This window comes from Camelus dromedarius, chromosome 1 (assembly GCF_036321535.1).
Source record: "Camelus dromedarius isolate mCamDro1 chromosome 1, mCamDro1.pat, whole genome shotgun sequence".
Lineage (NCBI taxonomy): Eukaryota > Metazoa > Chordata > Mammalia > Artiodactyla > Camelidae > Camelus > Camelus dromedarius.
Window position 1 is genome coordinate 21,969,471 of NC_087436.1, and position 25,989 is coordinate 21,995,459.

The following is a 25,989-nucleotide window of genomic DNA, read 5'->3' on the forward strand; positions in this document are numbered from 1 at the left end:
CATCAGTGAAATACCATCTGTTGGACATCATCTCTCTAGAGTGCACTGGAATAGGATAGGATAGTGCCTTAGTGAAGTCCAGGACTTTGCTACACCCTAAGACAAAACTATTCTTCATTTTTTTGGACTATCTTATTTTATTTTTTGAAGTATAGTTGCTGTACAATATTATATGTTACAAGTGTACAATATAGCAATTCATATTTGTAAAGTCTATATCCCATTTATAGTTATTGTAAAATATTGGCTATATTCCCCGTGTTGTACAAGCTCCTTGTGCATGATCCTTGTAGCTCATCCTATACCCACGAGTTTGTACATCCCACTCCCCCACCCTTATAATACCATTCCCTGCTTCCCTCTCCCCACTGGTATCCACTAGTTTATTCTCTATCTGTGAGTCTCCTTCTTTTCTGTTGTATTCACTAGTTTGTTGCATTTTTTAGATTTCACATATAAGTGAAATCATACAGTAGTTGTCTTCCTCTGTCTGATTTATTTCACTTAGCATAACGCTCTCCAAGTCCATCCATGTTGCTGCAAAAGGCAAAATTTCTGTTTTTTTACAGTATTCCATTGCATATATACATACACATGTATTCCATATATATATATATATATACACACACCACATCTTCTTTATCCGCTCATGTTAATTTCTCATTCCAAACTACACCTAACTACATGTCTAATAGGTTTCATCAGAAGTTATGCAATTATAACATAACAACTTAAAAATGCTCCAATGATAATACAATGTCAATAAATTATTTTTTTTAATTTTATATCTAAAGATAAAGCCCAAAGAAATTAAACTTCCAAATTTCTCTTCCCTTCACTTCTCATTCTGTTCTGTCTCAGCTAGAGGAGTCCACTCAGAAGTTTGAACAGAGTTGATTCCTTAGTGTTTGTGTTGGCTGTCTCTCTCCTTGGAATAGCCTAATGACGACCATATGTTCTGCCTGACAACTTTTTTTCCCTAATCTCCCTTTTCACACTTTTCAGGCCTTAGTAAGTTTCATCTCTTTAGGGGCAATAGAAATATTTCCTTCTGACTCATGCTTTTCTAAAGGAGAATGATCTGCCTCTAGTATTCATACATCCCACTTTAGAGAAGGGTCAGATAAGGATTAAACAGTTTAATCTGCTTATTTTTTATTGAAGCATAATTTGCTTACAAATTTATATTAGTTTCAGGTATACAACATAGTGATTCAATATTTTTACACATTATGAAATGATCTCTACTATAAGTCTAGTTATTACCTGTCACCATAAAAAGTTATTATAATATTATTGACCACATTATTCTGTAAATTCTATTTATTTTATAACTGGAAATTTGTACCTTTTATTCCCCTTCACCTGTTTCATCCATCTCTCCACCCCTTCTCCTGCCCAGCAATGACTAGTTTGTTCTCTATATTTATCAGTCTGTTTCTGTTTTGTTATTATTTGTTGTTATTTGGGGGGGGGGTATTTCACATAACTGAACGCATAATTTGTCTTTTTCTGTCTTATTACACTAAACATAAAACCTTCTGGGTCCATCCATATTGTTGCAAATGGCAAGATTTCATGCTTTTTATGGCTGAGTAATATTCTGTTCTATTTACACCATCAGACCATATCTTCTTTATCCATTTGTCTATAAATGGACACAAGTTGCTTTCATATCTTTGTTATTGTAAATAATACTACAATAAACATTGCATATATCTTTTCAAATTAGTGTTTATTTCCTTTGGAAATATACCCAGAAGTGGAATTGCTGGTTCATCTATTTTTAATTTTTTTAGGAGTCTCCATACTATTTTCCATAGTATCTGTGCCAGTTTACATTCCTATCAGCAGTGCACTAGGGTTACTTTTTCTCCATGTCCTTACCCACACTTGTTATTATTTGTTGTCTTTTTGACCATAGCCATTCTGACAAGTGTGAGGTGATATCTCATTGTGGTTTTGATTTGCATTTCCCTAAAGATTAGGGATGTTGAGACTTTTTTCATGTGCTCGTTGGCCACCTGTGTCTTCATTGGAAAAAATGTCTATTCAGATTCTCTGCCCATTTTTTAATTGGAGTTTTTTGTGTGTGTGTGTGTTTTTTTTTTTTTTAGTGTTGAATTGTATGAGCTCTTTATATATTTTGGGTATTAGCCCATTATCAGAAATATCATTTGCAAAGATCTTCTCCCATTCAGTAGGTTGTCTTTTCATTTTGTTGATAATTCTCTTTGCTGTGCAAGAAATATTCAGTTTGATGTAGTCCCATTTGTTTGTTTTTGGTTTTGTTCCCTTTTCTGATGAGACATAACCAAAAAATATTGCTAAGACTAATGTCAAAGAGCATACTTCCTATGTTTTCTTCTAGGCATTTTATAGTTTTAGGTCTTACATTTAAGTCTTTAATCCATTTTTAGTTTATTTTTGTATATGGTGTAAGAAAATGGTCTAATATCATTCTTTTACATGTAGCTGTCCAATTTTTCCAACATCATTTATTGAAAAGATTGTCTTTTCCCCATTGTGTATTCTTGTCATAGATTGATTGACCATATAAGCATGGGTTTCTTTCTGGGTTATTCTGTTGCATTGGTCTGTGTTTCTGTTTTTGTGCCAGTTCCATACCATTTTGATTACTATAGCTTTGTTGTGTAGTTTGAAATCAGGGCGTGTGATACCTCCAAGTTTGTTCTTCTTTCTCAGTTTGCTTTGGCTGTTCAGAGTCTTTTGTGGTTCCATACAAATTTGGGGATTATTTGTTCTAGTTTTGTGAAAAATACCATGGGTATTTTGATAAGGATTGCATTGAATTTTGGGTAGTATGGATGTTTTAACAGTATTAATTCTTCCAGTCCATAAGCATTGTATATCTTTCCATTTATTTGTGTCATCTTCAGGTTCTTTTGTCAATTTCATAGTTTTCAGATATGCTTCTTACATTGACTCTTTTTGTTCTCTACTTCATGGGCTTGCTGCATCTGAGTATCTTCTTTCTTTTTAATTTTGGTCCAGGCATTTGTTTTTCTATCATACCCCTCTGAATTTTTTTAATAGAGGGGCTCCTGTAGTGAGAAATATACAGCCACCCATTTCCACAAATACCAAAAGCATCTCATATTTATGTACATTTTATTTATCTTCACCTCCCTGAGTGGCATAACATTATTTCAGAAGTATTTTGTCATCTAACTAGACAGCATCTAATATAGACACAGTTGAGCTCTAACATCATCTTCCTTATATTTTCTTTAGTAGACCTCCTCTAAATTGTTTCTTCTTTTGGAGTCATGGTTCATAAGTGTCTTGAACTTGTCCCTCTAGGGCAGTGATGTGCTGGTAAGCTGGCTCTCTAAATAACAAAACTAAACAAGAAGTCCTGATTTTTAGTATTTGCACATTTTCCAGGTTTAAATACTCCAACTGTGGCTGATTTCAAGTCCCTGACATGAAGTTACAAATGTAGATATGGGGGAGGTGTGGCTCACCTAGGCCAGAGCAACTGCTTTAAGGAAACACAACACCAGCCTTCCGTCTACAAATATGTAGCCACATGGAAACCAACCCAATGACGTTCTGAGTTTTTGACACTGATCTTTGTGCTTTTGCTGCTCAAACATAGCTCTGGTTTCTGAAATCTCTTTCTAGAGTCATTGGGATTTTCAAGGTGTGATTTGCCTATTGCTCATATTATGATCTCGGCAAGAGCATGTATCTCAGTAGCTTTCTAGATCCCTTGTCCCTTAGGAGAAGTCATTCTGGTCTGTCCATAGTTCTTGACCCTGTTCTTTTGACCTTAATATTTTGGGTCTCAATCAGCCCTTTTAATATGGAAACAGCTAAAGCAAGGAGGCTAATGAGATAGTATTTTTAGGCACAGGATTTGTATATAATACATACCCCCAAATGCTAACTGCTATGGTTAGATTTTTGTGTAGTTATTTTATTCCACACTTCTGATCTACCATTTTAGAGAGACAGTATGTGGTATCTCCTAGCATCCTATGTTTCAAAGAAAGTATCCTGTCAGATTTAGTCTGTCTTTTTTTTTTTTTTTTTTTTTTTTTAAGACCCTAAGCCCTAAGTGTTATCTTTGATGGACTGTAATCAGGGGTGCACTGAGTCTCTAGCTGGCTCTTTTCTTTTGATATATTTAAAAAAAATGTTTTCATTTGCTTTGGCATTCCTTGAAAGGTAATCTTGAAAGCTGTTTTGGGGGGAAACATTTCATTCCTAGATAATACTCGATCTGTAGGCTATTTTGCGGGTTTTCCTGTCATCCTCACTCTGCCTGTCTTTCTGTGTTTTTAAAGATGATCTTTAACAGGTGACAGTTTATGGCATTTAAGGGGTGGTATTTACTGCTTGGAGCTGCTTGAAAGAGCAAAATTTCAAAGCAGTATTATCTCAAACTTGATAAAGATGGTTAAACTTTAAACAAAAAAAGTGTACCTTTTCCCTTACAATAGTATCATTTTTTTCCCTTTATTAGCCATGCCCTATAGCTTTGAACCACAACATGCATTTTTCCTGGGCTTGTAGTAAGGGATTTGGTAAGCAGTCACTGGGATTCTTACAGGCTATTGACTTTCTCTATTTTAATTTAAAATGATTTCTCAACTAATACCCACTTATTGCCACCATATGTCTTTTTTTCTAATATTTAACTATTTCTTCTGTTTCCTCACTCTCATGGGGGTGCTAAAGGTAATGTTATTGTGAAGATTATTACTTTGGGGCTCACTCACAATCATCTTTTTTTCCCACTTCTTATCTACTAGACCACACAAAACAGAAAAAAAAATGCTTCTTTCTTGAAAAGTTTTAACTACTTAGTCTAAGAAATAGATCCCAATCCTCTCTAAACTTTCCAGTGCTAAATCATATTTCTATCAGTTTATGTTGGGGTAGTTAAAACCAATGCCCTTGTTGGGTTTTGTCTGGAATGTGACTTAACAGTTTTACCTCAGGTTCAACAGAATCAGCCATCGATTTTTCCCAAAGCTGATGGAATCAAATTATCTGGGAGCTTTTTCAAAATACAGAGTACCCTAATTACACTGACTGAGACTCCAGAATCACCATCTTCTTGTATGCAACATGTTTAAAAAGCACTTGTTTAATGTATACATCTGTTTACTTTTTCAGTTGTTCACTCAGTAACAGTTTAATCTCTTAACCACATATGAGGAGATATGATAGTGCAAAGAGTCAAAAAAGTAGATTCATATGATGACAAGCAAATAAATAACCCCATTAAAAAGCCACCATAACATAAATAATACAGGCATTCCAAGGGGGAGACCATTCTTCTGGCATAAATATGAGGAAGCTTTGTTGGGTTGGTGAAGTTCCACTGGGTAGCAACCTGATGAAAGGTGCCTCCAGACAGGAAATCTGCAGAGACCAGAAAACAAAAGTCATTGTGGAAATGGCTGAGACAAATTCCAAGCAGAGAACTTGTAAAGAAGTCTAAAAAGGGGCAGACCTTAAAATGTTCTGAATGTCAGCCTGAGGAATATTTTCATATTATTATATCATGTAATAATCTATTATATGACTATGAAAATAACAATCCTAAAAATTCCCTTTTCTAATTTGACTTTTGCCCTGAAGAGATTTCTGACACATCCTCATCCAGAACTACATTACTCCTGGAACCCTGTATGTCCTCTCTCAAGTGCTTGCAGCTTATAATAATCACATTCTTCTGATTATCCTCATTTCTGCAATTTTTGATGTGAATTTTACCAAAGTCCTTACATCCTTCATGTTACCTGCTTCATTATTTAGGCTCTGGCATTGGTACAGACAAAAGTATGCAAACTGCCTGGGACTAACTGGGACTCTCACAATCTTTAACACTACGGGACTGTGATGGAGGCAGCCAGGTGTCCATCAGAGATCCTGGTTCCCTTCCAAGATGTAGACTTTTGGCTGCACAGGCTCCTTGCCCCTAGGCATGTCATGGGACAGTCCAGACCTGGCTCATAAAGGGGTCTCCTGCGATCCTCATTCTCTCTCTTCCCCAGTCTCCCTGCTGGAAGTCCATATGCAGGATGATTAAGTCACTTGCTTGCATGATGGTGAGATCTCTCTCAACCTGAGTTCCTGAAGGACGTGGTAAAACAGAACTCCTTCCCTGCCTCCGCCCAGCCGAAGATCGGATCAATGAGTCAGTACTTTTAACAACTGACTGAGATTTCATGGTTAGCTATTTCAAAACCTAGTTTTGGCATACCTTATACAAAAACTCAGAATGTTTCTGAACAAATGAATCAAAGGAAAGAATTTTCAGTTAATCTAGGTGGAGGTTTTGTCCTCATTTATGTCTACGTGATATCTATCTGTCTATCATAATTTTTTTTTTCAGTTGGTGGCAACTCGTGTCTGTGATCATGGGGCATTTAAATCTGTTAGTTTCCAAGAATACAAAAAATGCATACCTGATGATAATCAGGTAATAACTAATGATGGTGTACTTTTGATTTGAATCCCACCTAATACTTCTGTCCATTGGTTAAAAGAAAATCTTAAATACAAATGCAATGACATTGCTCAATAGTTTTAAGTTTACTTCATTAGCTAATGACTTAGGGATCTAATTCTTTGTTAGAAATCGAGTCACTAAATGTTAAGAATCTGAATTATCCCTCAAGGGATGGTGGGATCTGGATTTAATAGTTTACATAAGATTTCAGAACCAGAGCTTAGATTGCCAGATCTTGTATTGCCAGATTACCAGTTTTGTAGAGGTTTCACTATTTCATTTTGACTAGGTATTTCAAGAAAAGCAGAGAAACAGAAAGATTTTCCTTTCCAGAACACTAACATCTGAATTTTATATTGGGTTCCAAATTTATTTTAAAACTATAGCCCAGGGCAATTTTGTTTTCCTCTGATGGGAGTCAAAAAAATGATGAGTTTGTGCTCGAAAGAGAAAGAGTCAGAGAGAATGCCTCTGGTCTAGCCATTCACGTCTCTGCTTTGGAGCAATGGGTTACTCAGGGAAATGATAGACTGAAACAGGATCAAAGTGTCAAGTGGGTGCAGTAGGGATAAAAGTCTTCTGATTTGGGTTGCTATGCAGTGATTCCAGGGTGTTGTTATGCAGTGATTCCGAGGTGTTGTTATTGGGTATCTAAAATGGGAGCGTAAGGAATTCTCAGATGTTGGATGTGCTTTCAGGGGAAAAAAAGAGAACGTTTCAGGAATAAATATATTTTGACTCAATATTAAAGAAGAACTTTCTAATAGTCAAAGAGATATCAAGAGATAGGATGTCTGACTTTCTTCCTGAGATCATGAACTACTAAGCTCAGTATCACTGTGACAGCTTGGTCAGGGAGCAGAGAGAGGATTCAGATGACAGGTGGGTGATAGCACATGACATTTTCCCACAGGGATCTTTGCAGTCCCTTTCCAGCTTGAGATTCTGAGATCTGCATGTAAAGTTTGTCATTTAAGGCTAACTACTGGGGATGCATTCATTGGTCAGATTTTCTTCTATTTCTTCATATATCAGTTTCCCTTTAAGAAGAAATACATACCTTTTCAAAAAATTTGAGGATTCCAGAAAGTTGAACGAAAGTAAAACTTTCACTGTAGTTCTGTCATCTGTATCATCAGGTTTCATAGCTGCACAGAATAGACTCCAGCTAGTTTACAAATAAAGGAGTTCATCTGAAAACTTTAAGTGGAGCTGAGTTTTCTATCAGGGACGACAGGCGCAGTGCCCACGACTTAACAATGCTTTTACGGACCCATGAAGATGTCTTAATTTCTTTTAAAACATGAAAGGAAAAAAATGATTTTTTAGGTTGGAAGAATTTTTGTTATATGGTACTATGTTTTTATACCAACACAGTCATAAGCTATGATTATATATCCATATCTCTCTCTATATATAATACCCATATACATCTATGGAGGGATGTGTATGTGTGTGTATTACAGAGGAAAAGGCTGATGAAGGCAGAACTGCATGGGATCCATTAAAGTCTTAAAGAGCCTTGGCTCAGGCTTGGAGGCTGCCTGCCCAGGAACTCTAAGCCCAGCCAAATACACATGAGCACCGCTCCAGGACTCAAACCCAGTTTCTGTCCCTGGCACAGGCTCCACCACCCTCACCCTCACCTGATGGTAGATCCTTTTGCCCCCACGGCATCTGAAAGCTGGCAGAGATGTCAGCTCTCAGAATGGATTGCCAAATGGTTTCAGTGAAGCATGTGCTTCAGCACTGAAGCCTTGTACATGAGTGTCTTATCAGAAAAGCCTCGGTCACAGGCTTTCGCCCTAGCATTCTCCTCTAGCATCAGTCCCTTTGGGGATAATTTAGACTCTTCGCACGTAAGGAACACTGAGAAGTGATTTCAGGCATCCATTCTGGTGATGTGTAAACATGTTAACCGGGAAACTTCCCAAACATAGGAAAGATGTTCCAAAGGTGGTGAACAGCCAAACCCACCACACAAAAATTACTGCCAGTACATCGATACATTAGCATCTGGACTTTCTGTATGAATATGTTTTATTTTTGTTTGATAGTTCAAACAAAAGCTGTATCTGTAATTACTGAATATGTGTTACGTGATAGATGCTATTAACACTATTTGGATTATTTAATTTGATTTTTAATTAAAAATAACAGCCTTTTAAATAAGCAATATTGTTACTGCTGTTACATCTTAGAAGCTAAGTAACCTATTCATGGAGGTACAGTTAAGGATTAATGAAGATGAGATTTCGTGCTGAATCTTACCTGCTACACTACGCCTGTTATATAAGACATGTACAGTTTTACAACCTGCTTTTCACATTTAACATTTTGGCATAAGCCTTTCTAAACCTGAATTGTAAACTCTTCTTTTTAATGGTGACATAATATTCCATCAAATTTATATAACATAATATTTTCAAAGATGTCTCTATTGTTGAATATTTAGGCTGTTTCTAGATTTTTCCTATTGTAGTAATTCTTTATATATACACCTTTTTTCTCCCCTATAATTAGGATTACCGCCCTAGAATAGAAACTCAGAATTACTAAATCAAGGCGTATAAAAACGTATTTTTTGAGAAGCCAGCACCACACTTTTATTTATTTTAACTACAAAGAAACAAGCTCATTAATTCATCTAGTCAACATTCAAGACATTTATTGCATGCCCTCTATGTCCTTGGTATGGTGCCTATAATACTGTGATGAATATTTGACAGTCACTTACCTAAAGGATGTGGCGGCTTAGAGGGTGTTAAAATAGAATGTGCCTGAAATGAGCATCTTGTATGAATTATATATGGAGAGAATGCTTCCTAGATTATCTGGGACAAGGTAGGAATACTTTTAGAGCTCTTAGGGGCTGTAAGAAAATGGCATTCAAAGCAATTTCAAAATGGCATCAAGGATGAACATTTTTTATTCTTTGCCAATTTGTTAGATGAAATATTGTCGATCATTGTTTTAATGTTTATTTCTTTGAGTACTAATGAGAATGAACATTTTTCCATATGTTCGTCAATGAGTTGTTTCTTCATTGTGAAGTATCCTTTGATATTTTGGTGTTTATATAATATAGATTTTGGTTTATTTGCAATTATTTGCAGTTGTTGCAAATAATTTCACATCTGCTTTGCTTTTTAATTTTCTTTTTAACTTAGAGAAGTTTTGGGGTTTTTTTTTAACCTAGTCTTATCTACCAGGCATTTTCTAATTTCTTTTAGCACTTATATGTTTCAGGAGTAGACTTGCCCTCTCCAGAGAGGCATATAAATAATCAATTCCATTTTTATTTGTCTTTAATGTTGCATTTCATTTGTATTTAATTCCATAATACATCTGCAGTTTATATCTATGTCTAATGAGATGTATTTGATTTTATTCCAAAAAGATGGACGATTATCTCAACATTATTTATTAAAGAGTTTCTCATGAATTGGTGATACTCGTTTTATCATACACTGAATTGAGGCTCCCTTTCTATATGCATTCATAAAGTCCAATGCCCATTTGTATTAATTTCTGTCATGATAAAAATAGCTACTTTTTTTTCCCCGTCAAACTTTCTGAGAGTAGGAATTATGTTTTCCCTTTAATAACTAGCATAGTTCTTGGCATTAAGTGTATGTTGAATTAATGCATAAAATAGAATGTCTCTGGGATACCTATATTTTCTCACTAATCTGTATGTCAGTTTCTAAGCTAGTTCTGCACTGTGTTAAATGTTGTGTCACAACGATGTATTTTATCATTAGAACAAAACCTGTCATTAATATTTATATTTAGAATTTTCTTATGATCCATGACTCTTTCTTCAAATGAACTTCAGAAAGTTTTAACAGAAAGCTTTAATTATTCCTACTAGAATTTTGACTGGAATTATGCTAAAAACATAAAATTAATTTGGGAAGAAGTGATATTTATGTTGTAAATAATTTCCTACTCATGCATGTGTTATGGTTCCTTATTTCTTTTATAGCTTTTTTAAATTGTCTTTACAGAGTTATTCATAAGTAGTTTTAGGATTTTATTGTTACTGCTATAGTGAGTCAGGATTATTGATGCTATTGGGAGTTGCATTTATTTATTTTAAATTTTTTACTTTCTGTTTATTGCTATTGTACAGAGCAATTATCATTACAAATTTATATTGAATCCTGAGACTTTTTTTGAATCATTTTATTAATTCTAATAGAAATTTTTTAGTAGTTTTTTTAGTTGATGTGAAAATTGTCAACAATTGGGAATGATCTCATTATCAGCTAAATTCTATTTTATTTTTACAATAAAAGATGGGAATTGAAGAACAAAAGTGAGATTTTAAAAACCTGCTTTTTGAGATACAGTTAAATTTTCACATTTATTTTAGACACAGTTATTAATAATATAATATAATATAATATAATATAATATAATATAATATAACATATAATAGGTGATTATATGTGTATCATCTGTGAAGGAGTTATCATCTGTGAAGGAGTTATCATCTGTGAAGCAGGGTCTTCTAGGAGACAAATATGTGAGTCTTTCGGAACTGAGGAGGACCTCTGTAATACAGTTTCCTGACCTGCATGTCATGCTCTCTCCCTAATCTTTCCTAATCTCCACCCTACTTAGCCCCTGCCTTTGGCATAATATCCCACAACCTCCCATTGATGGGGACACTTGATCTAGAATCACCAGGCTGTCTGGGATCAACAAGGCATCTCAGACCCAGCTGTCACTCATGGGGCAACATGAAAAGGGCAAACAGCCAGCTCTGAATTTAGCTGTATCCCCATCACACCAAGACTCTGGGGTAGGAGGAGAGACAGAATGTGAGTCATGAGAGCCCCATTTAGGGCCACAAAGGAATGGATATGGGAACCAGAGAAGCATAGGTGGAGCCCAATAGAGGCTATTCCATTTTTTAATCTTCCATGTTTTATTCCTAATCAGTAATGCTCAATTTAGTATCCAAAAGTTGTTTGAAATGGAATTTTCTCTTTTCTTTTTAAAGAAAACTTTTATGTCCTAATCAAGGCCAATATTCTATTTGACCATTTATTGTGGAGGTCATGAGAAGTATTAAATAAGGCTTTTGTTTGCATTGACTGGGTGGGATATTTAAGGTGCCTAACACTTTGGTGGGTTTGGGTCAGCATTGGTTCTTGCTGCATAATGGGAGCTGACAAGTAATGACAACATAATGGGGACAAAACAAGTATGAAAGACTCAGGCTCACATAACACAGCTGATCCTTCTGCATCATAAACTTTTATTCTTTGGGCTTGCACAGTTACCCGGTTTACAATCTATGTATTTCATCATCACTATGTAAGGTGTTGCCCTTCCTCCGCGTGCTTTCCTTGTATTTTTCAAAGCAATTTTACCAGCTTGTTGGGACACTGTGGACCTCAGGAGACTACATGGACCTCTGTCCTACACGGCAAGGCAGACGCATTACCTTTGCAGAAGTAATGACATTTCAAAATACCAAGAGATGTGCAATCTGTTGGGGTGATAAGAAGAAGACACTGTAATTCACTATTGAATGTGTGTGTACAACAGGGCGCAATGCTTAGGGTGGGTTGAAAAAGATAAGAGAATGAATTATGGTTTTGTTTAAGTGTTAAAATAAAGCCTAATGAATAAAGCCTACTTCAGACACCTAATGACAATGATTAACTAGACCAAAGTGTTTTTTGCAAAGTCTACCTGAAAGAAAAGCTTACGATAGCAAACTTAGGACTTTTCTATGTAGCTAGTGTATTATTTTTATACGTTGTGTTTAGAAATCAGTAGATGGTTTACATTTTCTTTAGTAGCAACTGAGTGATTAGCTTCATGTTTTCTCCTATTATGAAGCTATTTTTTTTTCCTATCACATATTTTAAAAGCAACTCTGGATCTATCAGACTAAAAAAATAGAGATCTTAAGATGAATTATGATTAGGTGTTTTGTTTTCCCCAAATTAAATAAGACCTGGGATGAGTTCAAGCTGACACTTTGTGGTTTTCATCCTCCTATTTCATCTAGAATGGGAAGAAATCTACAAGCATGTGAGTGACAAAATCTTATGTCACATCTACATTACTGACATGACTGCGGGACAGTTTGTTTTGAATACAGTACAGAGGTTAAAGAAAACTTTAACTCAATAAAAGTTATTGCTCTCTTTTTGACAGATAAAATGAACTCTTGATAATTGATAGTAAATTTACAATTTGAAAATCATCATTCCTGATAATAAAGTAGAAAAAAGAACCAAGTGACATTTTTGATGCACTTATTGAATGACACACAGTAACAAATATTTTGATACACCACAGGGCACAGTGGTAAAATGTCCAAACTCTGGATCCAGATCATTGGGCTCAAAGTGAAATGCCGCCCCGGAAACTAGCTGTGGGATACTGACTGTCACCCCACCTTTCTTTGCCAATTCCTCTATCTATAAAATATGGGTAATAATAGTACCTACCACATGGGGTACCTACCGCAAGACCATCCTTAGGCTCAATGATTTGCTGGAATCAGAAAAACTGTTAGACTCACAGTCATGGATTCTTCCAGTGAAAGGCTACGGATTAAAATCAGCAAAGAGAAAGGCACCTGAGGCAAAGTCTAGCATCCAACTTCCAGGTGTCCCTCCCGGTGGAGTCACGTGGGGGCACACTTACTTCTCTTGGCAACCATGTGTGACAACATGTGTGAAGGGCGGGCAGCCAGGGAAGCTCCACAGAGCTCTGGTTTCCGGAGTTTTATTCGGGGTCAGTCACAGAAACACGCAGCACCAGATGACCGACCTCAGCTATTCAGACTTCAGCCTTCCCTGCCCGCAACAAAAACAGTTGTCCGCCATAAATGTATCTGGTCAAACTGGAAGAGCAGAGGCCTGAGCATTCAAAAAACTCTCTTATCAGGCAGACTATTCCAAGAGCTCGGAGGTTATCTTCCAGAAGCTGCCCTAGGGCCAATTCTAAAGGTAGGCCTTTCTTTGGAATGCGAAGCGTTTGAGTCATTCAGGCCTGCTGGGTTAACCCTTGCCTACCCAGTGGTTGTGAGGAGTAAATATGTTAATCCTTGCAAGTTAGAAGAGTGCCCGGCTCAGGTAAGCAAATAAATAAGGGTCAGCTCCAGTTCCTTCTAGTGGCCTCTGTGAACAAAGCAGCTCGATTTGGAATACCAACCAGAAACGGCTATATTCCGTGGATCTTGTGATCATGTAAGTCCTCAAGTTTGGAGTAAAGGGCATTACAAGCAAATTAAGTATTTTCGCCTGGAGTGTTTTCAGAAGAGGAGTTCCCAGTGAAAACACCAAATCCTAACATTTTGTCTTTTATTCTTTACAGAGCTCTGAAGTCTGCAAGGCAGTAATCAAAGACCTGAGCTGTTTGAGGAAGACAACAAAAAAGCAGGTACAAGGCTGATTCTCAGAAAATAACCCTCACTGTTCATTTAGACTGATGATTACTTCAAACTTACAGCCTCTATTGTTAGAAAAATATTTTACAAAAATTCCACTTCGGTGTCTTAGAATGTATGTGACTGCATGGCTGACTGTATCTTAAAGAGGAACTGTTTTCTAAGTGCACATTAAATTAATTTTGAGAGCTTCAATTAGGCCAGGTCTAGGCAGAAATGTAGAGTAATGAACAAATAATTATTACTCATTATTAAATCAACACATATTCATGAAAAGCCTGATATATGGCAAACACTCATCTTTGAGTTACTGAGTGATTTTAGAGACTTGAACAAAACAGACATGATTCATTCCTGCCCTCATGGTGCTTGCAGTCCAGTGGAAGTGACATGAAACAGATAGACAAGGATCAATATAAGAATAAAAACTGTGATACATGCTACTGCAGAGTTCTGTGGGAGAAAATGTTGGGAGATAAGGGAGGGATCTACTGGAGACGAGATAAACAGGGGGTGCATCTTTAGAAGGTGGTGTTTAAACTAAGAGCTGAAGTGTAAGGAAAAAAGTCCCAGGTAGATGGAACAGCAATGAATAAAGAAAGTAACTGAAGAAAAGGATATAGTGGCAAAGTCACAGAGGTGGAGAGAAGTATAAGATGAAACTGGGTTGACAATGGGATGAACGTGAATGTGGCAACCGGCTCAGTCCCACAGGGCTTTCGTTGCTCCAGTGAGGTGTCTTCAGAGCAGCTCTGCGTGGCCACATCCTCCCCTAGACATTTCTGTGCTCTGTCATTTGATTTTCTCTCCTGGCACCCTGAATATAGAAACTTTCAGATCTACCAAACCCACCCCACCCCCTACATCTCCTGCCAAAGTGTAAATGGCTTATGACAGTGCAGAGAGGTTCTCAGTGTGTCTGCATACTAGTTCCATGATACGTTCTGTATAAAATGGTTTAGGGTCAAGGAAGTTTGAAAATTTCTCAATACTATACCACTCTCAGGAGCTTTGAAGACACATTAACATTCTGTAATAAATATACATGTATGTATACACATATGTGTATATGTTTGTGTGAGTGTGCACCTTTATTTAACTTGATATTAGTTAACCAGTACTTCCAGGTTTACATTAGGAAATGTTTCAAAACTTTCTTGGAAAGAAAGTGTATTTTGTGGGGTTCCTCATACTCCTGAGGCTGACCTGCTTTTAGGTAACTTGACCTATTTTATGGCTATGCACATTTAATTATGTTAGATAATTTTCTAGAATCTAGATAATTCAGTCCAGAGAAAAAAGACATGTTTACTTTGGTGGTTTAGCTTTTTCGGGCAGAAGATTTTTCTTGACCTGAATTATGTGGTTAATTGCTTCAAATCCTGATTATACTTTACATGTAAAAATAGAGCCTTAAGTACCACTGAGGAGCACTGGAGTAAGAGCTCACTAAGTAATTTTCAATCTTACTGTTAGTAATACTTGTTCTCTTAAATCAAACAAAGGAAAACCAACTACAAAAAAAAATGTTGTCTGCGTCTTAGCTGCTCTGAATCTCATTCCTTTCCACTGAGAATACTTACTCTCCTTGGTTTGTAAAATTCTCATAATTTAGAAAGGTGGAAAGTGAGGAACGTGGCTGGGGGTGGTGCCTACTTTAGCACCCAGAGAAATGATTTGATTTTATATAAAATGTGGAAATCTTATATCTGCACCAATACAGGTTTCAAGGATTCAGAGTTAAACTAAGGTTATCCCAGAAGAGAGGTTCTCAGCATCTGTGTTGGAAAAGGAAATTGACCTTTTTAAATCAATTCAGTTATCTTTCAATTCAGTTAACTATTATTAAAATATATGGAAAAAAATTATGAACAATTCCCTACGATTTCATAACTTAGAAACAAAAAAACTTGTTTCATCCTTGGAAAGATAAAACATAGCGGTCCCTTAATTACTACTCCTGCCATTTGCTTTCTGCTAGAGATGTGTCTCAAATTTGGAATCTATTTAGAAATCTTAATTGAAAATGGTTTAAAAAAAAGGGAGAGAAAATAAAAAGAGCAATACAAAAACATAAAAGTAGGGAGAAAAATAGAAATGGAAATATTACAGCCAGATTGAATGCTCACCTATTTTAAAATGCGTTGGAGTATAAGAAACATGTTATCTGGCATAAAATTGAACTCTGTTGTTTCCTTTTTCAGGAATAATTTTCTCAACCAAATAACAAGTCTTTTTAATCTCTATAAATTGGAATTTTCAAGGACTATATTTTGCTCAGTGTAAAAATAGTGATTTTAAAGTTTGGAGACCGGATTGTCCCTTGTCTGACCCTAGGCAAATTCTCAATCTCAGTTTACCCATCTCTAAAATGAAATTTTTAAAATCCCATTTTGAAATGTGGTTTCTTTCTTGTCTCTTGACTTATACACTGACTAGATTATTAAGTTCTAGAAAGAAAAGAAAGATGAAAGTAAAAAAGAAAGAAAGCTAAATTTGAGAATGTATATCATAATATTTAGTACAGAATATGGCCAATACCAGACATTCAGATAGTGCTTATTGCTTCTGTGCTTTGGAGGCTGACTTCAAGGCAGATTCACTAATCCTTTTACTCTGTTTTTTTTTTTTTTTTCTTGTAGGTATTTTAGATTCTGCTGTCCAGATTGTAAATCCCATGTAAAGGCATAGTGACATGTTATTTCTGAATTACTCACAGTACTTTGCATGCTGTTAGGCAAGGTAGTTGCTCAATTAAGATTTGTTTAATGGAGTGAAGCTGTAAACTAATGCGGGGCCAGGAAGCAGATAATCCAGATTGCCCCAGCCCCTGGTTTACGAAAACACCACATCTAATGTCGGAAGCAGGGGTGGTTATGCCCCGCTGTGAATGATTTCATTCAGTGATAGGGCACCCACTTCCTGCTGCTTCTCCATGCACTCTGCTCCCATCAGATTAGTTAATTTCCTGTTATTTATGCGTATTCTACATTTGTGGCTTTAGGTCTTCGCTTGCACTGCCGTCATTTTCAATATTTTCTTCCTTGTTTTCTTTCATTCTTCCTCCCTTCTTCCCCCTTTTTTCTCATCCCCCTTCCTTTTATCTATACCTGACTTTTTATAGTTTTTTTTATTTCTACTTTTTTCAGGGGGAGTAATATGGCTTATTTATTCATCTATTTATATATTTTTGGAGGTACTGGGGATTGCTAAGCATGCACTTTTACTGCTGAGCTATACCCTCCCCCAACACCTACCTTTTTGATGTACAGATCTCTTAAAGTCTGACCAAATATCATCTCCTCCATGAAGCAGTCGCAGGTATCTCCTGAGATAATTATCTTACCCACCTTGATTTTTGTTTTGTTTTGTGTTCAAGCACTATTTCTTGTTCCCCATCTGTAGAGAGCGACCCTGACACAGAGCCAGTGAGAGCCCAGCCATGTAGTATGTTAATGGTTCTTTCCTTCCATGCTCCACTCCATTTTGTTACCTTTTACCAAAAAAGTCACCAAGGGAGTGGACCTCTGGCAGTGTTTGCTGCTTGCTTGCACCCCGGTGCCTGGGTGACTGGCGATTGGCGTACAGGCCGTGAGCACTGGGCTGCAGTCACATCAGCTGTCTGAGTCCGGTTGACTTTGTGGATGTGTCCTTAGTTTTGGCTGCTGTGTCCCTTAGAACCAGGAGCCTGGCTCTGCACCCAGCAGTCTAGGTGCCCTGATTCCCAGGACACCTGACTGCATATCTTTCCCTGTGGCCTTACCTTCTTTTGGGTATCCCTTCCAGCTGTATGACTTGGATACACATGTGATGCTGAGAACGGCCACTCCACAGGAGCCCTTTCTACTGCTTCCCTGTCCCTCACCCCAAACTCAACGGTGCCCCCATTTATTGAGGCCCATTCAGAGCAAACTTAAGTTTATCGGTTAAGTCTTGATCATTTGGACTTTTGCCTCCTATAAATCAACATTTGTTTCCCAGTTTATTCATCTTATTCCTTTGTGGAATGGATTTCTTTCTGCTTCCTTTTGTGTCTCTGCAGGCCTCTTGATTGAATGGCTATCAGCAAAGCATTCCCACTGTCCCTCTCTTAGGCCGTCTTCCCCTTGTCTACCCATGCTAATGATAGTAAATATTATTAAAATTAATCATGCTAGTAATATTTTTTGACCACTAGCTGTATTTTCTAATATCTTTCTTGTTTTGTGTTCACTGTTTTAAAATCTACGCACAGTAAAATTCATACTTTTTGGTGTTCAGTTTTAGAAGTTTTGATAAATGTTAGCATTCATACTCACTACCGTAATCATGATACAGAACACTTACATCAACCCCCAATTTTCTGTCTTTTACCTATTTATGATCAACCTCTCCCGCCTCTACCCACTAGAAACCACTGATCTGTTTTCTGTTTCGATAATTTGCCTTTTCCAGAATGCCATGTACATTGAATCACGTAGTATGCAGCACTTTGAATCCAGCTCCTTTCACTTACAGTAATGTGCTTGAGTCATTAATTTTTGGGGGTATCAGTGCCTTTTTCCTTTTTATTGTTGAGTAATATTCCCTTTTATGAATTTGCTTTGGTGTGATTATCCATTCATCTTTGAATGAACTTGGAGTGACTTTGAATTTTTAGTTTAAAAAAAAACAGGTTTTTGTGTGATCATAAGTTTTATTTCTCTTGAGTGTATATCCAGGAGTGAGATTGCTGGCTCCTATGGTAGGTTATGCTTGACTATGTAAGAATCTGTCATACTTTTTTCCAAAGTGACTATACTGTTTTGCCTTTCTACCAGCAATGTACAAGAATTCCAGTTGGTCCACATCCTTGTCAGAGATTTTGACAATTTTTAAAATATTTAATTATACCCATTCTAATAAGTACATAGTAGTAGCTCATTACAGTTTTAATTTGTATTTTCTTAATGATCTAGATCAATTTAAAAAAAACTGACATCTTAACAATAATGACTCTTTTAATCCATTGACATTTTATATATCTTTATTTGATTTTATCTCATTTCTTTTATCAATGTTTTGTAGATGATAGCTTATAGATTCTGTACATATTTTGTTTATTTCTAATTTTTTTGGTACTATAATAAATGATAGTTTTTAAAACTTTATTTTTCCATTTTTCATTGCTAGTTTATAGATAGTTGATTTTTATATGTTGACCTTCTAGCGCACAACTTTGATAAACTTATTATTTCTAGCTTTTTGGTAGGTATTTTTGGCTATTTTCTACATAGACAATAGTTCTGTCTGCAAATAGAGATAACATCAGTTGTTCCTTTCCAATCTGTATGTGTTTTATTTTTTTCCTTGCCTATTGCATTGGTTATGACCTCCAGTATGATACTGAAGAGGAAAGTAGAGAGTGAAAATTCTTACCTAATTCCTGACCTTAGCAGGAAAGTACTGAATCTTTTATTATCCAGTTATATGATAGCTGTAGCATTTTTGTAGATGTCCAGTATCAAGTTAAAGTTTTTCCCTTCTATTCCTAAATTGCTGAGAGTTTTTTTTTAATGGATGTTGAATTTTGTCCAATTACTTTTTCTGCATCTTTGATATGACCATGGTTTTCATTTTTAGTCTGTTGATATAGTGAATTACACTGATAGATTTTTGAATGTTGAGCTAGTTTTTCATTCCACATTAAACCCCTCTGCATGCTAGTTTATTCTAGGATAAACCCCTTTTGTATACTGTTGAATTAGATTTGCTATAGCTAAGATTTGATTGATAATTATTTTGTGAGTCTAAATTCATGAGAGATATTAGTGTGTATTTTTCTTTTTTTATAGCTTCTTTGATTTTATATTACAATAATGCTGGAATTCAGACGTGCATACTAGACTAACACAGAGTTAAATTATGGAAGACCCCAGAACAACAGCAAAAAATAGCCAAAGACACATTTGTTAACTTGCCAGATAGAGGAACAACAACTGGTGAAGAAATTCTCTCCCACTGAAGGGAAAGAAGCCAGAGGGTGTTAAGTGCTAAAATGTTACCGGGAGGGAGATGGAGGGGGCGTGGGGAGCGGGGAGGTAGACACAGGAGGGAGACAAAGGTACAGAAGTGGATGTTGTGTTGGTTATGCTACTTAAGTACTGAAAACTAGTCCTTTGGCAAGGATAAATTATGAAAGGTAGTTTTTCCATTTACAACAATGCATTCCATATAGTAGATGCACAATAAGTCTATGCCCCATGAACGAATGTTTATGGTACTTCCTTTCCTTACTTTTCCTTACCTGTGGGATCAAAACAATCCTAAACGTTGGTGAGCTTCAGCCTGAGATTGAGAAGATGGGAAAGGAAAAAAAGAAAGTCTATGCGTGTTTTATTCTGTATTCAGTGATTTATTCACAAATTAATGACATACTTTTCACATAAAATCTGACCTTGAATACCACACTCCCTCTGTGGTAATGCTTTATATACTCCAGCTGATCGTAAAAGATTAGCCCATGTTACAGATGGAATTCATTAAATTAATGGATGATTTTCTTTAGTTGCATAAGATGAACCATAGAAACTCTAGATGAATTTGCAGGTGGAACAATGGCTTGGAACTTCACTGCTCAGCCTTATTCTTTTTGTAGATATTCTTTCCAGTTCACGTTTAGCAACTGAATTTTCTTTTTCTTTTCTTTTTTTAAAGTACCTGTTGTTTGCTCTTATTGTAGTGCAGTTTTACTGAGTAAGTATTTTAAGGTAGAATGTATGCTTGTGTACATAGTTGAGTGGAAAAAAACTCCTTGTAATAAAAGAATGAAGACTCCTCATCTGTATGCAGTGAGCAGTATGAATGAGAAGACTCAGACATGTCATATTACATTTTTTGTAGATAACCTCAGGCACTCTGTGAACTTCTCTGGAGAGTTAAAGTGAAGTTATAATAATCACAAATACACATTTATTCTTGCCTGTCGTAATAAAAAGCAGAAGATAAAATTTTAATTACATTTACTATCTGCCTTACTTTGAAAATTCAAATTTCAAAAGAAAATGAGCAATTAATCATCAGAAACTCTAGATAATTTAGTCATTACTAATTGGAACCTGAAACATACCATCATCCAGAATCCAGTCCGTTCTGTGAATGAATAACTTCTGACGTCTGTGTTAGAAATGGCCTGCAGGGATGACCGAAGCTTCAGTTTTAGTTTTGCTTGGGCACATGGTGTTTAGCTGGCCTCGGGCGGACGTGTATGATGGTGTTCAGAAGGATTTCGCCACATTTGATGTTGCTGAGGCAGCACCTCCTTAGAGTCCTCTTTAGTATGTGTGAAAGAAAGAATCGCCCTCCAGCCAAGTTAAAATGGTTTCCTACATCTCTGCTTCTTGAGATGGGTTTAAGATGGGCGGTTAGGAGCCGTTACGTTTGGAAGATGCAGCTGTGGATCAGAGTATCAGGAAAAAAGCCCTGTCATCTTAAGTGTGGGCCATAGACTCCTGTCCTTTGTTTATGTGTTTAATGTGTTTAATGACACAGAAGGCCATTAAAAAAAAAATACTGAGGCATCTCGTGAATTGCTATATAACCCTTGTACTATTTTTTAAACCTCTGCTGTAGGAGCAGTTTAAAAAAAAACAAAAACAGTGGATTTGGGGCTTGAGACCATATTTACAAGTTTTTGTTAAGTAAGTAAAATTCAATGTGTCACATGAAGTATTTATAGAAAAAAAAGTTTCCATGAAAGTTCAGTCTTTTCTGGAACATTCAGTGAAAGTTCCTACCCTTTGGATGACATGTGAGAAGCAACCAAAAGTGTCACACTGTGAAGAAAAGGGTAAAAGGGCACCTTAGAACAAAAGACCTTCTCGCTAATTCCAGAGTGGCCACTGTCCCGTGGAGCTCTCTGTCCCACCTCTGGGGCTCAATGTTCATTTCTCTTGAGTGGAATGACACCTAGTTTCCTTAAGTCTGTTCTATTCTACTTTCTGTTAGAACATTTTGTCTCCGTGTGTTAAAGAGTGATGATAGGTAGGTATAGGTAACCAGCCTCTTGCAAAGAGATGATTGAGATTAAATCAAGCATAATTTCACATGTTTACTTTGTAATTCTTCAGGACACTTTCATTTTTATGACTGACACAGAACACAGTCTAACAAGTCAGATGACCGACTAGCTACATTCCCAAATTTGGTCCAAGCACTCCCCCTTAGGACATCTGATCACTGTTGGAAACTTTAAATTCTGGACAGATCTGATGCAGTGCTGAGACGTTCTGAGTTCCCAGGATTAAGAGTGCCTTGTCACAGCGATTGGCAGAGCCACCCTCTTTTACTTTATGTATAGTGGAGACTCACAGTGTTTTTATCTTCATTTGAAAAAAAAGCAACAGACTGACCTCTGATTTACAATGAGCCAAAGGCTTGGTCCCTTTGACTGTCCTTGCTGAGCTGAGTTCTCTGTAGGGCTGCTTTCTGTTCTGTCCTTCTGAACAGCAAGATTTTGCTAGTATCAGTGATCATTCAATACTCATTGTGATTTGGGATTTTTCTTGACTGGGATTGTGATCTCTAAAAGGAAGCCACGTGACTCAAAGAAGCAGAGCAAGAAAATCTGACCCCTTGGTTAAGTAATCAGAATGGCGGATCTGGAGAACTGGATGTGTTCAATCACTAAATTCTATTTTTAAACTTCAATTATTTCATATTTTTATTCTTGATTTTTTTCATGCTGTCCTGTCCACTAAAAGTATATTCACATCAGGACCAAGTGAAAGAACCAGAGATATGTATGTCTCAATCAGATAGAATGTTATAAATTGGATTATGAAAACATCATCCTGACCTGGTTTTCTCATTCCTGGGTGTTCTGGTACTTAGGCATTAAATGCTATATTGATAGGCTATAAGTTTTCCAAAGGTTTTTTATTTTTAAGAAAGAGTATAATTTAAATAAAAGACAGCATAAGTAAAATTAAAGTCTCCTAGATTTCCTCCTTCCTCTCTATTCCTCTGCCCTATTTTTTTTTCTTAAGGAGTAATAAAAGTGTGAAATTTTTTGTGTGGTAAAATGGAAAAGTAGTAGCAGGTAGAATAGGGCTCTGGAATCAGAAACTCAAGTTCACATCCTTGTTTCTCCAATTACTAATGGGGTCCTGGAATAAATCACTTTTTAACCTTCAGTTCTTCACCAGTAAAGCTGGGGTTACATCTTAAATTTGTTACAGAGGTTAATGTATTGCATATAAAGTGACGCACAAAGCATGGCACATTATGCATACTCAGAAAGGGCACATAAAAACTCAGAAAATTATAGCTGCTATTGGCTAAAGTGAATTTCAAAAAAGCAGTGGTGAAGACAGAAGTCTGTGAAGACTGTGGATGGATATTAGCAGAGTCTCCATTGATTTGGTATTTACAAGGAGAGAAGGCAAGTGTAACATGCTGGTCAGTTGCATTTTGTTAAAATGGTTCTCTTGTCTCTACCCTCTCTCCTCTTTCCTGTTTCTATGTGTTACAAGCAACCACCCTGAGCCCTAAAACCCCCAGTCTCCCGACATTTCCAGTGAACCGCTAGACTCTAGATGATCCTGCTTTGCTGACGCTGACACGAGTTCTTAGTGAGAGCTGCCATCTAATTGTCGGTGCCAACTTCTAATGCTTTCCTGATTGTGGCATGCGGTGACCTGGCTCTGTTTAGCCCCAAAGATAACGTGGTCTGACCTTGCCAAGAACTGAGTGGACTGTCAAGAGTCAGGCGGCAGAGTGGGGGCTAGAGAGAGCAGAGGGAAAAGGGAGTAAGAGCTGGGGACAGAATTTAGGGTTAATGCTGTCATTGGCCAGGGTCCATGAAAAGAGTCCAACTAATAGTTGTGGGTGGGAGGGTAGGTGGATGTCAAGAGCCCCAGACAAATAACCCAGATTGTAAAACACTGGAGAGAACGGGAGGCAGCCCTGGAGGTAGGACATGAGCCAATCGCTGGAGAGACAAGCCCAGGCCAGGATCCACGACAGCTCCTGGCAAAGGTCTCAAGTGTGGCTAAATGACATGAGCCTTTAGCTCGTATTGGCTTTTTCTTCGTGGAACTTCCTATTTACCTCTCCTAATTGATGAGCCTGGAATCTGGATGGTTTTCTGTGCCTTACAGCGGTGCTCCCTAAGCCTGACTGTGGATTCACCAAGTACTACAAAGTGGATTCTAATTTAGTAGATCTGGAGTCTGGCTCAAAGTTCTGCATTTCTAACAAGCTTCCAGGTGATGTGGATACTGCTGGTCCAGGGGCCATGTTTTGAGTGGCAGAGCCTTAAGAGAACGTTGCTGTTTGGTCTTCTGTTCTCTTTCATGTCTGTGCTGCGTCTTCATGGTAAAGGTGAAGCGAGCATTGCTGGCTGGCTCAATCCTGAGCCCCTCAAAGCTGGACTTCTGATCAAACCAGAATTCTGACAACTCTCCAGTTTATTCTTCTCATTAAAAAGCAGGTTCTCACTGAATTTAATACTGGTAGCAAAACCATACATATGACCTGGAGAATTCAACTGTCTCCTGACACAATTGGTTTTCCTGGACAGAATCATTGCCCTTGAATGTTCATCTGTTGCTCTGATGGAGGTTGTCCTCTGTCTGGTCAAGGGCCTTCTGAGAAGACAGGGGGAACTTTGACCTTAAATATATGCCTAATTTTTTTTTAGGTATAATATTTGCCAATTTATGCCATTTTTTTCCAAAGGGAATTTTTTCCTGAAATCTTTTTTTTTTTTTAATTCTGCTATTACTTTTGAACGATATACAGTAAGAATAAATTCCTTTTGCTGAGAATAGGGGCCTGGTTGCAAAAGTGTGAATATAATTTTTCTGCAATGATGGTGGCCTTCAAAGTACTCTGGCATTTCCCCTGAAGGGAACGGGGCGGAGAAGGCAGAGGTGAATCTCCTTCTGGATCATATTCCTGGTTTTACCTCTTCTTGGCATTGTATTGCATTCGGCTGATCCTTAGAAGTCCTGCCCATCCACATTCCCTGTTGCAAACTCCAGGTGTTCAGAAGGTTTTAAATTGACTTGGCATCATGAATCATATCTGATTTATCAGAATAAACTCTTGGCCGCAGACGTTTTGTGACACTGACATGAAGTGAGCAGTTTAGTAGCTTAGCTACTGAAAAGCTGTACTATCAACATAATGGAGACTTGCCCTTCTGTTTCTTTTTGAGATAGGTTAGAAATAATAATTCATTTAACACTTCATATCAAAGCACTGTTTGGAAACCTAAAGGAAAGTCGTAGGTCTATAGTGTCATCAGGCTTCCAACACTCCATGCTTGGACCTCAGCCTGAATGGGTCAGGAAGCATCTTTAACCAGAGGTCCACTTAGACCCCAAGAACATCCCCTTGTGCAATGCCTCTCATCCATGTCATCTGGGGTTCTCCCTAAGCCACAAGTGCGTTCTGTCATATATCTTTGCACATTGTTTCGTCCCCATCTTGCCATGGGCATGGTTGGCTATGACTCTGTCTCCCCCTGCTCCTCTCACTTGAAATACTATGTAAGGTCCTTGGGGTCTTCTGTTTCTATGAAAAAATAGTTTCATGCACTTTCTACCTCTCCAGAAAATGTTTTCTTGGTTTCTTTGTCTTAATAGAAACCTGCTTTTCTGGAGTTTTCTGCTTCCCTGCCTCCTACTGTAATGTAGACTGGCCACACACACAGAGCCAGAGGCAGGGTCACTCTTTTCCTGGTGCCACAAGAGACTCCCTAAGCTGTTATGTCTGACTGTGCCACACCTCTACCCTGATTTATCACACTCATCGGCCAAACTTTTGTTCTCTTCATACTTTTCCACCAGACACATAGTCTTCCTTTGGTCCCCAGGTTCTGCCTGCTCTCCCCTTGGGCGATTGTCTTTCCCATGGGAAAAACCTCTCTAGCGTCCTTGTTGGCACAGTTTCTTTGTCTCACCTGCTCTAGTGACCAGTAACATCTCTCCATTTCAGCCACGCATTTATCCCATGGCAATAGGACTGAATTCTTCTCTCAGCCCCCAGGATGTCACATCCTTCTCCTTTAATGACTTCTCAATCCTGCCTAGAAACCTTTCAGTTGCCTTAGTAG

General features: G+C 37.3%; 1 protein-coding gene across 9 annotated transcripts in view; it reads left to right on the forward strand.

The window, feature by feature from the left end:
* The window catches only part of INPP4B (inositol polyphosphate-4-phosphatase type II B), a 661,544-nt gene that overhangs the window by 296,047 nt on the left and 339,508 nt on the right, over positions 1–25,989 (forward strand). For all 9 annotated transcript variants that reach the window (XR_010383803.1, XM_064493334.1, XM_064493318.1 and 6 more), the window contains exon 3: positions 13,838–13,903. The gene's annotated coding sequence lies outside the window, so the exon portion shown is untranslated. The remainder of the gene's footprint in view (positions 1–13,837; positions 13,904–25,989) is intronic.